Consider the following 14,360-nt stretch of genomic DNA (forward strand, 5'->3'; position numbering starts at 1 on the left):
GCCTTGCTGATGCAACCGGCGTGTAAGGAAAGGCATGACAGCGACAGAGCGCGTTTTCTTCGGCCAGCTGCGGAATGGGTGGTGCTGAGGGCCGTAAGTTTACGATCAAACCGGAAGTATCGTTGCTTAGGGATGTCTCGTTAGAGTTGTACTATAATTTTTCCTAATACCATTCTACCTCATGGTACTAAAAGTGTATGTAAAGAGACTGTCAGTTGCAGAAATTGTACTACCATACTATAGATACGATTTTGCTCAGAGTTCATTGGTGTGTGTCTGTTGCTAATTTGGGCTGAGCTCCTAACTTGGTGTGTGCGGTCCTTAATCATCATTATTCTAAACCTGTATTATTTTAATCATACTTTATAAAACACAACTTGTTTTGTACACCATCTTAATCTATAAACGTTAGTTTCCCAACCACTGTTTTATAAAAATATATTGTTCTCTGCCCTGTACGAAGCAAATTTATAAGCTCTTCAGATGAACTGTGGTACCAACATAATACTGAAAAAATGTTATTGCAGGAATGATTTACTAAATCAGATATATACGTATAATATGTATAATCTTAATTGATATGAATCTTTTGTTATAATTTTCTGTAAGTTGTTTTTATTTGCTTTTGATATTGTACATTGCCCAGAATATTTTTGATTGAGTAGCTTTGCAATCTAATAAAATAATCAAATAATGAAAAAAAAGTTCAGATAGTAGGTCCAATTCTATAACTAAATGTGTATTTTGAACACCATTAATACAACTCAGAAATTGATTTAAAGACAGTCATGATGCACAAGTTGATTCAAATTCTAATTTTATGCACAAGACTAGAAGACAGCCACTCTACCACCTGTATAACTACGTCCTTTATGAGAGTGGACATAACGATGGAGACCAGAATACCCATCAGTAGAAATGCAAATTTCTTTCACAAAGTGAAAGATGGCTAAAACTTATGAAGAATGGTTGCAGGAATTGAGTGTATCTAGTTTAATGAAAAGAACGACTAGAGGTGACATGATAGCAATATTCCAATATCTAAGGGGCTGCCACAAACAAGGCGGGGGACAACTGATTCTCCAAAGCACCTGAAGGCAGGACAAGAAGCAATGGATAGAAACTAACCAAGGAGAGAACTAAGGAGAAATTTCCTGACAAGAGCAATTAGTGGAATGACTTGCCTCCAGACGTTATGGGTGCTCCAACACTGGAGGTTTTTAAGAAGAGACTGGACAACCATTTGTCTGGAATAGTATCGAGTTTCCTGCCTGAGCAGGGAGTTGGGCTAGAACACCTCCAAAGTCCCTTTCAACTCTATTCTGTTAATATCACTATGGTGGACTGCAATAGCACATCCCAAAAGGGGTGGGACTGCAATCCTTTTATATAGACTTATGCAAATCAAAAAATACATGTAATTCATGAAGTCAGAGGTACTGATGTAATGAAGATGAGCCTACAAAGCTAATTGTGTTACTAAAAATGCAGAGGCTGTGTATTAGAACAGCCATTAGTGTTAATTTTTTATTTATAACTGTAGCTCCCTTGGTCTTGTTTTGCAGAGCATTCCTCAACTTCAAACATCACTTCTGTTATCAACATTCTTCTGCCTTCTAAGCATTTTTATGACCACTGGTTGGCTGCACTGGCATTTTTACTGCTTTCCAAGAGACCCAGGAAAGATAATGGGGAGATTGAAAGTGAACTGTTTAGCCCAGTGGTTCCCAAAGTGGGCAGTACTGCCCACTGGGTGGTGTTGGGATGCCTTAGGGGGGTGCTAAGAGGCAAGGGGGCTGGCAGGGAAGCACTAAGAGGTGGCAGGGGAGCGTTCAAGGCACTGGCCCTACAGGCTTACCCTATTGACTGTTGCATTGCTCCAGTGTCGGGGCCGGTGCCTCTGCCTCAAACGTGGCAGTGGCGGCACGTTTGAAAAGTAGAGCAAAGCCAGACCGGCTTTGTTTTACTTTCCCAATGTGCCTGCGGGGCCAGTGCCTCGAACGTGATGGCGGCAGTATGTTGGGAAACTAGAGCAAAGCCACTCTGGCTTTGCTCTAGTTTCCCAACGTGCTGCCACTGCCACATTCGAGGCGTTGGCCCCGCAGGCTCACCCCATTGACTGTTGCACTGGAGCGGTGCAAGGGGCTCAATAGGGTGAGCCTGTGGAGCCGGCACCTTGAACACAGCGGCAGTACATTAGGAAACTGGAGCAAAGCCACTCTGGTGGCTTTGCTCTACTTTCCCAATGTGCCGCCGCTGCCGCATTTGAGGCACCAGCCCCACAGGCTCACCCCATTGACTGTTGCACCGGAGTGGTTGCACCAACAGTCAATGGGGTGAGCCTGCAGGGCTGAGCCTCGTACGCGGCAGCACATTGGGAAAGTAGAGCAAAGCCACTCTGGCTTTGCTCTACTTTCCCAATGTGCCGCCGCGGCATTCAAGGAGCTGGCCCCACAGGTCTACCCCACTGAGGCCACTGCACCAGAGGGACCTGCTCAAGCAAGTCCAAGAAGAGCAGTGCATCAAGTCAATGGGGTTAGCCTGAGGAAAAGAGAGAGGAGAAAGAGAGAAGAAAAGAGAAAAGGGAAAGAAAGCAAAAGGGACAGACAAAGAAGGGGGGTGGAGGGAGGGAGGGAAGGAGAGAGAGGGAGAGAGAGAGAGAGAGAGAGAGAGATGATGATGCATCAGATTGAAATGAGGCCTAGTTTATACTAAGGCCCTTTTCTACATTGAAACATCTTTGCCAGCATCTTTGCCAGCATATTGAAACATCTTTGGCTTCTAGTATTGTGGACAAAACATGGTCAGGAAACTCTCCCATTTTGTTGAGGCTTTAAACAGGATCCACTGGACCAGACCTACACCCTAAAAAATTACTTTCCCCCAATGTATTACAGTGCCAATTCTAAAGAAGGCAAAACCAAAATGTACTGGTAAATTACAAGGAGAACACACACACACACACTCCCTTCTAACCCTGCTGAAGCAGGTGATTGGACTAGAATAGATATCTCATTATCTTTCTCCTCCCTCTCTCCCTCCTTATTTATTTATTTTTCTTTCTGTCCCTTCCTTCCATTCCCCCTTTCTTTGTCTGTCCCTTTTTCTTTCCCTTTCCCTTTTCTCTTTCTTTTCTTCCTTCTCTCTTTCTCCCTGTCTTTCTTTTCTCTCTCTCTTTCCCTCTCTCAGGTTCACCCCATTGACTTGGTGCACCACTCCACTCGGACTTGCTTGGGCAGGTCCCTCTGGTGCAGCAGACTCAATGGGGTGGACCTGTGGGGTTGGCACCTAGAAAGTGGCAGTGATGCACGTTTGAAAAGTAGAGCAAAGCCAGAGGTCGGTAATTTTTGCTGCAAAGAATCACAAAAGCTTCTGGGCTGTGCACAAGAAGGGACACACATGTCAGTGCAATTCAGAAACATAAAATAAATACAAATAAAACAAATCAACAAGAATTGGCAAAGCATCTCTGATTATATTCTATTCACTACTAGAATCTAATCAGATATGCTTTGCCAGTTCTAGTCCAATGATTTGCTCCAACAGGGTTAGAAGGGTGTGTGTGTGTATGTGTGTGCATGGCTGTCAAAACTCCAAAAAGAGGTCAAGTAGCTCTGGGGAGGCCAGTCATAAATTAGAACACTTGCTAAACAACCGGCCATTAAGTGAGGATCACTTGTATTTGGTTTACCAGTCACCTGGCCACGCCAACCCAGTCACATGACCACCAAACCACAGCTACCCGGTCATGTGACCAAGCCACGCCCAGCCAGCAAGCCACGAGTCATGTGACCAGCAAACCATGCCCATAGTCACATGACCAGCAAACCACAGCCTCAAATTAGGCCACGCCCACAGAAATTTGAATCCCACCCCTGTGTGGGGGGCACTGAGGATGAGTTTGTAGCACCAAGGGAGTTGTGGACTGAAAAAGTTTGGGAACCACTGGTTTAGCCTAATCCCACATTGTCCTTGTATTCCTAGCATTGTGTAGTGGGAAATGAATGAAACAATATGCAACTTAAGAAGCACTGATGTTAAATATATTAATATATGTAATTAGGTTTCAAATTTTGATGCACTAAAATGAATAGCTAGGGCTAGGTTATGGCCCAGTCTATTTATTTTAAAGCAGTTTGGCTAATTCGGTAAGTCATTGTTTAATAAGCATGAGTTAAGGTACTTTAAACACATGATTGCAATGTCTCTGAATTATGGTCACTGGACAATGTTGCATATATAACATTCCCTTGATTTTATATTAATTAATCTGGGAAAACAACCATTGCCTAATTTGTTCTTATCAGAAAAAAATGAATTAACATTACAGTATTATACCTGTCTAAAAGTGGACAACCTTTTGGATATTGGATTCTAATGCCCCTAATCTTTTAATCAATGCCAACTGCACTCTTTATTCTATTTAAAACTGTATCTGAAAGGACAGTATCAGCCACCTGGTTTATTTCTCTGCCTCCCCTTGTTTGTTTAGTATCAAGGAGGCATAATACTATTATTGAAAAGATTGCTTTTTATCCCTGTGTTGAATAATTATGCCGCAGTTGTTTTTGGAGTGAATCTGTATTAATAATCTTAAAAGTCCTAGCTACACCATGCACTTAGCATTTTAGTATGTACTCTTTCTCTGCAGGTAGACATTTGAGGCAAGATGAGTTGTGAAATTGTGATGTTAATGCCTAGAAAGGCTAAATAAAAATGTAGACTGTCCTGCAGTTAATCATGCTTTCAGTCTAACGTTTCATAGAATTATTTTGAGGAAAAACGATGTGGATAATTGTTTTCCATAGCATTTTTTACAAATCTAATAAACTGAATCTCCTTCCATTAAGCTTTTTCATCAAACTAGTTTCCAGAAAGATACCGCTATTTCCCTAAATATAAAGGATATGTGACAATTTGTAAACTTTATTAAATTTGTTTAAAGCAGTTAAATTTTAAATGTGTCCACGAATCAGTATAAATTGAAGTAGATTTGACTACGTTTTAAGCGACATCTTTTATTGTAAATTAGTTTTTGAGTATATTATATTGAGTATATTAGTTCTTCATGTATATCCCATGAAATAAATCTGGTATTTTTTACCTGGTTTGCAATATGAATTAACGGGATTGTAGCTAAAGCCAAACAGATAAAACTTTGGATGGAAAAAGAACGTAAGCCGGGGAATCCTAGCGGCGAAGAAGATGCCGAATGAGAAGGGCGAAGATGAATGAAAACCTCAAGGGGAGGAGATTCAGAGGCCAGGGCGCCGGGCGAGGTGGGGCTAAGTGTTGCGTACGCGGTTGTCGACTTTTGTGAGGCAGCGAAGGCAGCGAATAGGGCGGCTGCTCTGCGTGAAATGGGAAGGTGGCGACACTGGAAAATTGCGACGCCCTCAGCAGCAGTAGCGACTTCGTATTCATGGAGATTTTTCCTCCTCCTTTTCTGTATTTCTCTGCCTTTCCTAAGGTGGTGGCGGTGGCGGTGGCGGTGGCGGTGGCAGCAACAACAGCGGAAGTGACGGTCAGTGTGGGGTGCTTGTCGTTGGGGGAAGATGCCGACTGTGGTTGTTCTAGGCAAACCAGAAGGTAAACAACTGTGATAGGGAAAGGAGAAAGGCAGGGATTTTGGGAGGGGGACGAAGCAGGGCCCGGCAAAAGCCAGGGCCCGGACGTTATCGCCGAAAAAGGCCTTTCTCACGAACGCGTTGACGAAGAGATATCCTAGACTCAACACAGTTGCAATGTCCAGCTACTTCAGCCCCACTGTGAGACTCTCTGTCGTTATGTCCCCCAAAGACCGCCCCTCTTCGTAGGGTTAGCGGGAAAATCTGTGCCTTCAGCGCTGCCGAGAGGTATGTGAAGCTGGAAGTGGGATGTTCTCCCTCGTAGCTATCCCTGTTCTTGGCCTCTGCTGTTCTTTGAGCGTTACTTGGGTTGTACTTTTCCTTTGGATCGTTCTCAGATAAAGCTTTCCTACTTCTTTTCATTCTCTTGCTACCATGTTTGGCACAAAATGAACGCTTAAACTAGGCCTTTTTACTTTTCTCCGAATTTCTAATGTAGAAGGGGCAACACTTTCATTTTAAGAGAGGAAATCTTCGCTCAAATTTGCAATAGAGAAATGCTGGAAAGATTTTCTGTTTATAGATGCTACTGTCCAATGTTGGGGAAGGGGGTGCGTTTTGGGGGTGGTTGGCTACTTTTCTTGATAATTGGGAATATGGATAATGGATAATGGCTTTAGGAATAAACACAAAAAGTATATTTTATATTCAGATATTTTTGTTGTGGAATTTATTTTTCTCTTTTAATTCAGCAAAACAAAAAAGGTGGAAAAGCAGGTTAGAGTACAGGCTCACTCTGTGCATTAGTGATGTTTCCAGAGAACTTCAGTCTACTATATCTAAAATAAGTTATCCATTTTCTCGGTCTCTGTGTTAATTCTGAGTGAATTGAACTATTTAGCTTTAATTTCAATTTAGCTTCATCCTGTCCCCTCCCAGCAATATTTGGAAAATGTTTTAAAAGTTATGTTGGTATGAATTACAGTATCTGACAATACTTTATTCCAGTATTGACAATCTTTAATCCTGCATATAGACAATTGGTATCCTAGTTAACTTGAACTTTGATCTGGTGTAATAGTGTAACTTTCCTTGAGCTCACTTAACTGCCATCCAGTTAAACAGAGAAAAAGGAAAAAACTTATTTTGAGATAATGAGTTTATATTTTGCAATACTTATCTCTTTTTGTATGTATCCGTGAATAATAATATATTTTTTGCACTGTCATTTTTGTAACAATATTAAAAATAGTTTTCTGGGTCATTTTTCAAGTAATTAGATGTTAGTAGGGTACCAGTGCATCATTTTTTAAGAACAAAATATGCTACAGGGTTAGTCCACAGTTGGCTTTTTTAGTTAGTCTAATTGATTGTATAATGAAAATTATAAAAATAGAAATAAGTGTTGCCCTTCAATATAATAAGATCTTTATGGAATAATATGGATGTCTTTTCCCATGACATCACTTCATATGTCATTAGTGATTTCAAGATGAAATACAGTGTGCATACTTGCTTTCAGCCTTCTGTAAAAGTCCTTACAACCACAATTGGGACCAGAATTTTTGTTAAGCAAGGTAGCTAAGTGAATTGCATCCAATTTTACAACCTTTTTTTTGCCACGGTTGTTAAATGAATCACATGGTTGTTAACTTTGCTTTTGGAAGCTGATTGGGAAGATTGCAGATGGCAATCACATGTCCTTGAGATGCTTGCAACTATTCTAAATACATGCTGGCTACCAAGAGCCTGAATTTTGGTCACCTGATTGGATGCTGTGACAGTCATAAATGCGAGGATCACTTGTAAGTCAATTCCCAGTGCTGTTGTAACTTCAAATGGTAGCTAAACAAATAGTTGTAGTAAGGGTACATAAATAATTAATTTCTAGAGCAGGCTGTTTTACATTCATAATTGGTTCTAGGCAAAAAGAAATGTGTGGGAAAAATAATTCATTGCAGTTACTATATCATGTTAATTTTTATTTCTAATGATAAATAAGATTTTTTATTATTATTCCTAGACATAAACAGTCTGTTGTATGCTGTTATGACCCTTGCTGATTAGTAGAACATGCTCACATTTTACTCTGCAGAATATTGGAAACTGGAATCCATACTTTTGGAGAATGCCCAGGTTGGTGAAGGCAGTATTAGCACCTGGAAATCTGAATGGTCTTAATTTTGCTTTTTTAACCACGGGGTGATAGATATATCTATATGTTACTGATTTCAGAAAATCAGCATGTTGTATCACTAGAAACTAGTCAAAATCTGGACTAAGTATGAAAAAAGTAGGAATTTGGAAAGGTGTCATAGTTTTCAATTCATATTCTGCACTTGTAGAAAAACTGGATAGCTGGCTTGTTGTAGTAATTGAAATGTGATTAAAATACTTGAAAAATGTATGTAGTTGAGAGTATTTGATAGACCTGAATGGATATATGACCATTGCGTTAGCATTAACATTAGGATTAGATCCTCCCATGCAAGGCAGCATATCAGGTAGGAAGGGGTCTCCATATTTTTAGTTTGGAGTGAGTACTTCAACATCTTGCCATGTGATCTTTAAAGTCTTTAAGTCTTCTATGAATGTTCTTCGCTATGTATTTTGAGGGTGTCGTCTTAGATGTTTGGCATCAGGGGAGTCCATCAAATTGCCATCTTGGGGATTCAATTGTTCTTCATATGAAGAATATGACTTGCAAGTTGAAGTTTTCTGCATGTGACAGTGTTATATAATTTGCAGGAGATACTCTTTTGGATCACTTCTTCGTTAGTAACATGGTCAAAATAGCTAAACTTTAGGATTTGGTGAAGACATCTTTTGGAAGACATTGAGTCTCTTAATACTCGCTGACACCTTCTAGGTCCCACTGGCATACATGGTTGTGGGGATCATTATAGAGGCAAGCAAGCGTAATTTAATTTTCAGTAATATAGATGAGTTAGAAATCATTGAAAAATTTTATTCAGAGCTATACAAAGGTTAAGATCATTCAAAAGTAACAATATCCACAAAAGAGGGAATGCCAGATATCTTAGTGAAGGAAGTATCAAGTGTAATGAAATCAATGAAAAATGCCAAAGCTTCAAGAAATGATTGTATTATGGTTGAAATGATAAAAGCTGGTGATCACAACTTACAAAGATGCTAGCAAAATTATACTTGAGATGCCTCAGAGAAGAGAAATATCCGATGCATAGAAAAATGTGGAACTGATTCTTATACGCAAGAAAGGGGCCCAATATGATTTAAAGAACTATTGCCCAATAAACCGTCGTTCAGTCATCTAAAAGGTTTTTCACCAAGATAATAGCAAAAAAAATATTGAGAACATTAAATGATGCATTACCAAAAGAGCAGACAGGGTTCAAAAATGGATCACATCCAGGTTATTCAGCCAGTCATTGAAAGGCACAACTAATACACAAAAAGACATTTGGGTCAGTATTCCAGCAAGCAATAATTAATGCATTGCTCAACCAAAGCATTGACACTGCTTACATAAACTTACAATGAATATATGAAAAAACAATGGCAACAATTTTCCTTAATTATCTTAAAGTGGAAATCAATATAGGTATATGACAATGCAACACAATATCACCTATCCTTTTCTCAGCCTGTGTCATGGCCCTGTCGGAGTCTGAATCCGAAGAGCTGACAGGGAGTGGGAGTGTAGCTCTGTTGGCTGTGGAGGAAACTGGGGAAGGGCTAAGTCTGGCTGAGCAGAGCAGGAGATAGGTAGAACAAGGGAGAGGGAGTTCAGAGGAAGATCCAGGCTCACCCCTCTTCATCCTAGACCACACAGGGAGGAACGGAGAAGAAAGCAATGTGGGTTGCATGGCTTATGGAGAAGGAAAGGGCCTTGATTCCCTTCATTAGCCACACCTGGGAATGACAGTTTAAAAGAAATGCAAGCTGAGTGCGGCATCTTCTGGGAACAAACATGAGTTTATCTTATGTTGTCTTTGGTTATCTGCATTCCTGGATCCTCCCAACCGTGTTGAATTACTGCCGTTCCTTCACGTCTGGAATTCCTTTTCTTGCCTTGCTGGACTAATTACCTCATCTTTCCTTGATTGGACTTATAGTCACGGTTTTTGTTGACCACGTTTTGGACTTGATTCTCTGCAGCCAAAGGCTGTTCCTGGGAGAGTTTTTCTCCAGCCCAGAAGGTAACCAGGACATTGGGGGCAAAGTTGGGGCTAATAAAGGGACTCCTACTAATTATCTGACTGTGTTGCCTTTGTGCCACGCCCCAGGTCATCACAGCCTGCCTTGAAGAAGTATGTAGGAAACTAGACTATGCAAAAGATGGAGTAAAAATCAATGGTGCCTATTTAAATCACTTAAGATTTGCAAATGATGGTGTTCTCTTCTCACAAGACCCAGAAGAGGTACAAAAGACACAAGAGCTCCACAAACCAGGAGAACCATTTGGCTTAAAAATAAACTTGAAAAGGAACCAGGTTACATTTAATAAATTCACCAAATAAAGTTTTATATCTGGAGAAGAATTAGATATTGTAGGCCACTACATATACCTTGGCCAATGGATCTCAATGGTACGTGATAGCAATAAAGGAAATTGAACGACCTGTTAAATGTGGTTGGCAGGCAATTCAGCAAGATAAATATAATTTTCAAGAACAACCTCCCCCTATGCCTGAAGAGATAAGTTTTCTTTTTTCTTTTTTTGAAAAAGTTATTTAATTTTCACATATTAAGAACATATTTTTTCAGTGAACAGCATGATTCCAGGTTAACACATTTTCCATACAAACTGGACTTTCATTTCCTACTCATCTTTCACATTTGATAACATACCTTAACCTTACTTTATACACTGCTCAAAAAAATAAAGGGAACACTTAAGCAACACAATGTAACTCCAAGTCATTCACACTTCTGTGAAATCAAACTGTCCACTTAGGTAGCAACACTGATTGACAATCAATTTCACATGCTGTTGTGCAAATGGAATAGACAACAGGTGGAAAGCATAGGCAGTTAGCAAGACATCCCCATTCTGGCTGATGGTTTGGTCACATTTGAATGCTGGCGATATTTTCACTCTAGTGGTAGCATGAGACGGAGTCTACAACCCACACAAGTGGCTCAGGTAGTGCAGCTCATCCAGGATGGCACATCAATGCAAGCTGTGGCAAGAAGGTTTGCTGTGTCTGTCAGCATAGTGTCCAGAGCATGGAGGCGCTACCAGGAGATAGGCCAGTACATCAGGAGACGTGGAGGAGGCCATAGGAGGGCAATAACCCAGCATCAGGACTGCTACCTCCGCCTTTGTGCAAGGAGGGACAGGAGGAGTACTGCCAGAGCCCTGCAAAATGACCTCCAGCAGCCACAAATGTGCATGTGGCTGCTCAAACGGTCAGAAACAGACTCCATGAGGGTGGTATGAGGGCCCGACGTCCACAGGTGGGGGTTGTGCTTACAGCCCAACACCATGCAGGACATTTGGTATTTGCCAGAGAACATCAAGATTGGCAAATTCGCCACTGGTGCCCTGTGCTCTTCACGGATGAAAGCAGGTTCACACTGAGCAGATGTGACAGGGTCTGGAGATGCCGTGGAGAATGTTCTGCTGACTGCAACATCCTCCAGCATGACCGGTTTGGCAGTGGGTCAGTAATGGTGTGGGGTGGCATTTCTTTAGGGGGCTGCACAGCCCTCCATGTGCTCACAAGAGGTAGCCTGACTTCCATTAGGTACTGAAATGAGATCCTCAGACCCCTTGTGAGACCATATGCTGGTGCTGTTGGCCCTGGGTTTTTCCTAATGCAAGACAATGCTAGACCTCATGTGGCTGGAGTGTGTCAGCAGTTCCTGCAAGATGAAGGCATTGATGCTATAGACTGGCCAGCCCATTCCCCAGACCTGAATCCAATTGAGCACATCTGGGACATCATGTCTCGCTCCATCCACCAATGCCACGTTGTATCACAGACTGTCCAGGAGTTGGGGGATGCTTTAGTCTAGGTGTGGGAGGAGATCCCTCAGGAGACCATCCGCCACCTCATCAGGAGCATGCCCAGGCGTTGTAGGGAGGTCATACAGGCACGTGGAGGCCACACACACTACTGAGCCTCATTTTGACTTGTTTTAAGGACATTACATCAAAGTTGGATCAGCCTGTAGTGTTTTTTTCCACTTTAATTTTGAGTGTAACTCCAAATCCAGACCTTCATGGGTTGCTAAATTTGATTTCCATTGATAATTTTTGTGTGATTTTGTTGTCAGCACATTCAACTATGTAATGAACAAAGTATTTAATAAGAATATTTCATTCATTCAGATCTAGGATGTCTTATTTTTGTGTTCCCTTTTACTTTTTTGAGCAGTGTATATTTTCTTTAGTTTTGATCATCTAGCTTCTTCCATCTTATTTTATAATTTTTTTCAGTACATTACTTAATCTATTTCCTTAATGCCTCTTTAAATATCTTCGCAGTCATATTTTATATTCTCTTTTATCAGGTTTGCAATTTCCTCACCTATACTTAATTCATCATTCCAAGAATTCAATCTCAATTCAAACATTTCAAGTATAGAAAAACAAACAAAGAAACACCACTATTATTGCCAATTTCGAGGTGCCATCCCTGTGGTTAACATATCACATAGTTAATCCCCCCTAAGATTCCCATAGTTTTAATTTTGAATTAACATTAAAGAAAAAATCCATAATAATAACTTTGTAGTAGTTACTACATTGCATATGTCTCTTTCTTTTTTTTTTTAGAAAAAACTTTATTAATTTTACTTTTAAAAAACAACAACACAGCTACAAATTATATACAACAAAAAGACAAACAGGTCTTGGCATAGGCCAAGAGGGAAAGAGAGGAAGGCTTGAGAGAGGAAAGAGGGAAAGGTAAGGGAAGGGGGGGAAAGAGTAGGGAAAACAATTATAATAAAACCATATTTTTGTGACTGTAAGGTCCTTTCTTCTTCAAAACTATCATCGGCGGTGCTTTTCTTTATCTCTGCTTCGGAGGCCCTCGGCCTTAATTTTCCTAGAGGTGATCTATCTTTGGTTTAGCCAATTATACAAAGGATTCCAATTGCTATAATAGATTGAGGATTCTTTATTTTTTAATGCTTGGGTTAGTTTGCCCATTTCGGCGCATTGTAAAATTTTCTGAATAACCATAAGTTCAGTAGGGATAGAGGGTAGTTTCCAGCACTGGGCAAATGCCAGTCTGGCTGCGGTTAAGATATGGATTGTAATATACTTCGATTTTTTGGATATTTGTTTATCAAAAATTCCTAGAAGGAAGGACTCTGGTTTGTACTCAATTTGTTCCTTGGTTATTTCCTCTAGCCAGTGCCTAATTTATTGCCAGTACTTCTGGGTTTCCTTGCATGACCACCACATGTGGAAGAAGGTACCTTCTATGTTTTGACATTTCCAACATTTGGGGCTCGTGTTGGGGTGCATCTTCGCCAATCTCGAAGGGGGCAGGTGCCATCTATAAAACATTTTATATGAGTTTTCTTTATAAGCTGCTGATTTCGTGATCTTAATGTTCCTGTTCCAGATCTTTTCCCATTCTGCTAGGGTAATGCTCCGACCCACGTTTCTGCTCCATGCAATCATATTTCCTTTGACAATTTCTTGTTCTAGTTCTGTTTCTAATAAATGTTTGTAAAATTTAGATATTTTTTTTTACTCGGTCCTAATAGAATTTTGTCTAAAGTCTGTAATTTATTGTTGATTCCAAATTCCTTAATGTCTTGTTTGTATCTACTATGAATTTGAAGGTACACCCACTGATCAATTATAAATCCTCGCTCTTGTAATTCTTGTTGTGTTTTCAGCTTTCCTTGTGGGTCTAATAAATTTTCGTACTTAATCATTTTGGTTATGTCCAAATTATTAGGGTGTACTATCGCTTCTATTGGAGATAGCCAAATCGGTATTTTTAGATAAAGTTTTTTACGTACTTTTTTCCAGTTAGTTAATAAAGAGTCCCTGATAAGATGCCTATGGAAATATGATTGCCTGGGTTTCCCAGTTTCCCACAGAAAGGCATGCCATCCTTTCTGCATATCGTGGCCTTCTAATACTAGTGTTCTTTTGTTGGTTAGATTCACCCAATCCTTTATCCATAGTAAGGTGGCTGCCGTATGATATATTTCCCAGTTTGGCATGGCTAACCCTCATCTGCTTTTCGAATCTTGTAGGGCTTTTACGTTAATCCTAGCTTTTTTCCCCTGCCAAATAAATTTCAACGTTATCTTGTTTAGATCCATAAAAATTTTTTTATTTAATTTGATTGGAATTGTCTGGAATAAATATAGAAATTTTGGCAGAATATTCATCTTAATCAAAGCAATCCTGCCCAATAAGGAAAGTTGTAATTTACTCCATGAATCTAAGTCTTTCTTGGATTGTTGAAGAAGTTTGTCATAGTTGTTTTCTTTTAACGATTTGCTTTGTGGAGTTAGCCAAATTCCTAAGTATTTAATTTTTTTTGTCACCTGTATTCCCATTGTTGTCTCTAGCTCTTTATTCTGGTCTCCTGTTAAATTTTTAGTCATTAATTTCGTTTTTCCCCTGTTTATTTTAAATCCTGCGACTTCTCCAAATCGTTCTAGTTCTTCTAATAAGTTGTGTCCTTTTTCTATTGGCTCCTCCAGAAAAAAAACCAAGTCATCAGCGAAAGCTTGTACTTTATACTCTTCTGATTTGACCCTCAGTCCTCTAATTCTCAAATTTTGCCTAATGTACGTCAGAAGAGATTCTAGGGCGAATATGAAAAGCAG

At 40.1% G+C, this 14,360-nt stretch overlaps 1 protein-coding gene across 5 annotated transcripts in view; it reads left to right on the forward strand.

Moving 5' to 3' along the window:
- The first annotated feature begins 5 nt into the window (after positions 1-5).
- The window catches only part of KLHL15 (kelch like family member 15), a 52,217-nt gene continuing 37,862 nt past the window's right edge, over positions 6-14,360 (forward strand). Inside the window, exons 1-2 of one of the 5 annotated variants that reach the window (XM_026721307.2) lie at positions 5,373-5,524; positions 7,591-7,703. The gene's annotated coding sequence lies outside the window, so the exon portion shown is untranslated. Of the gene's footprint in view, positions 94-5,294; positions 5,590-5,744; positions 5,856-7,590; positions 7,704-14,360 lie in introns of those variants that run through there. The other 4 variants (XM_026721309.2, XM_026721308.2, XM_026721306.2 and 1 more) reach the window with 4 other exon arrangements.

This window comes from Pseudonaja textilis, chromosome 8 (genome assembly GCF_049901715.1).
Source record: "Pseudonaja textilis isolate UNSWEBS1 chromosome 8, rPseTex1.2, whole genome shotgun sequence".
Classification (NCBI taxonomy): domain Eukaryota; kingdom Metazoa; phylum Chordata; class Lepidosauria; order Squamata; family Elapidae; genus Pseudonaja; species Pseudonaja textilis.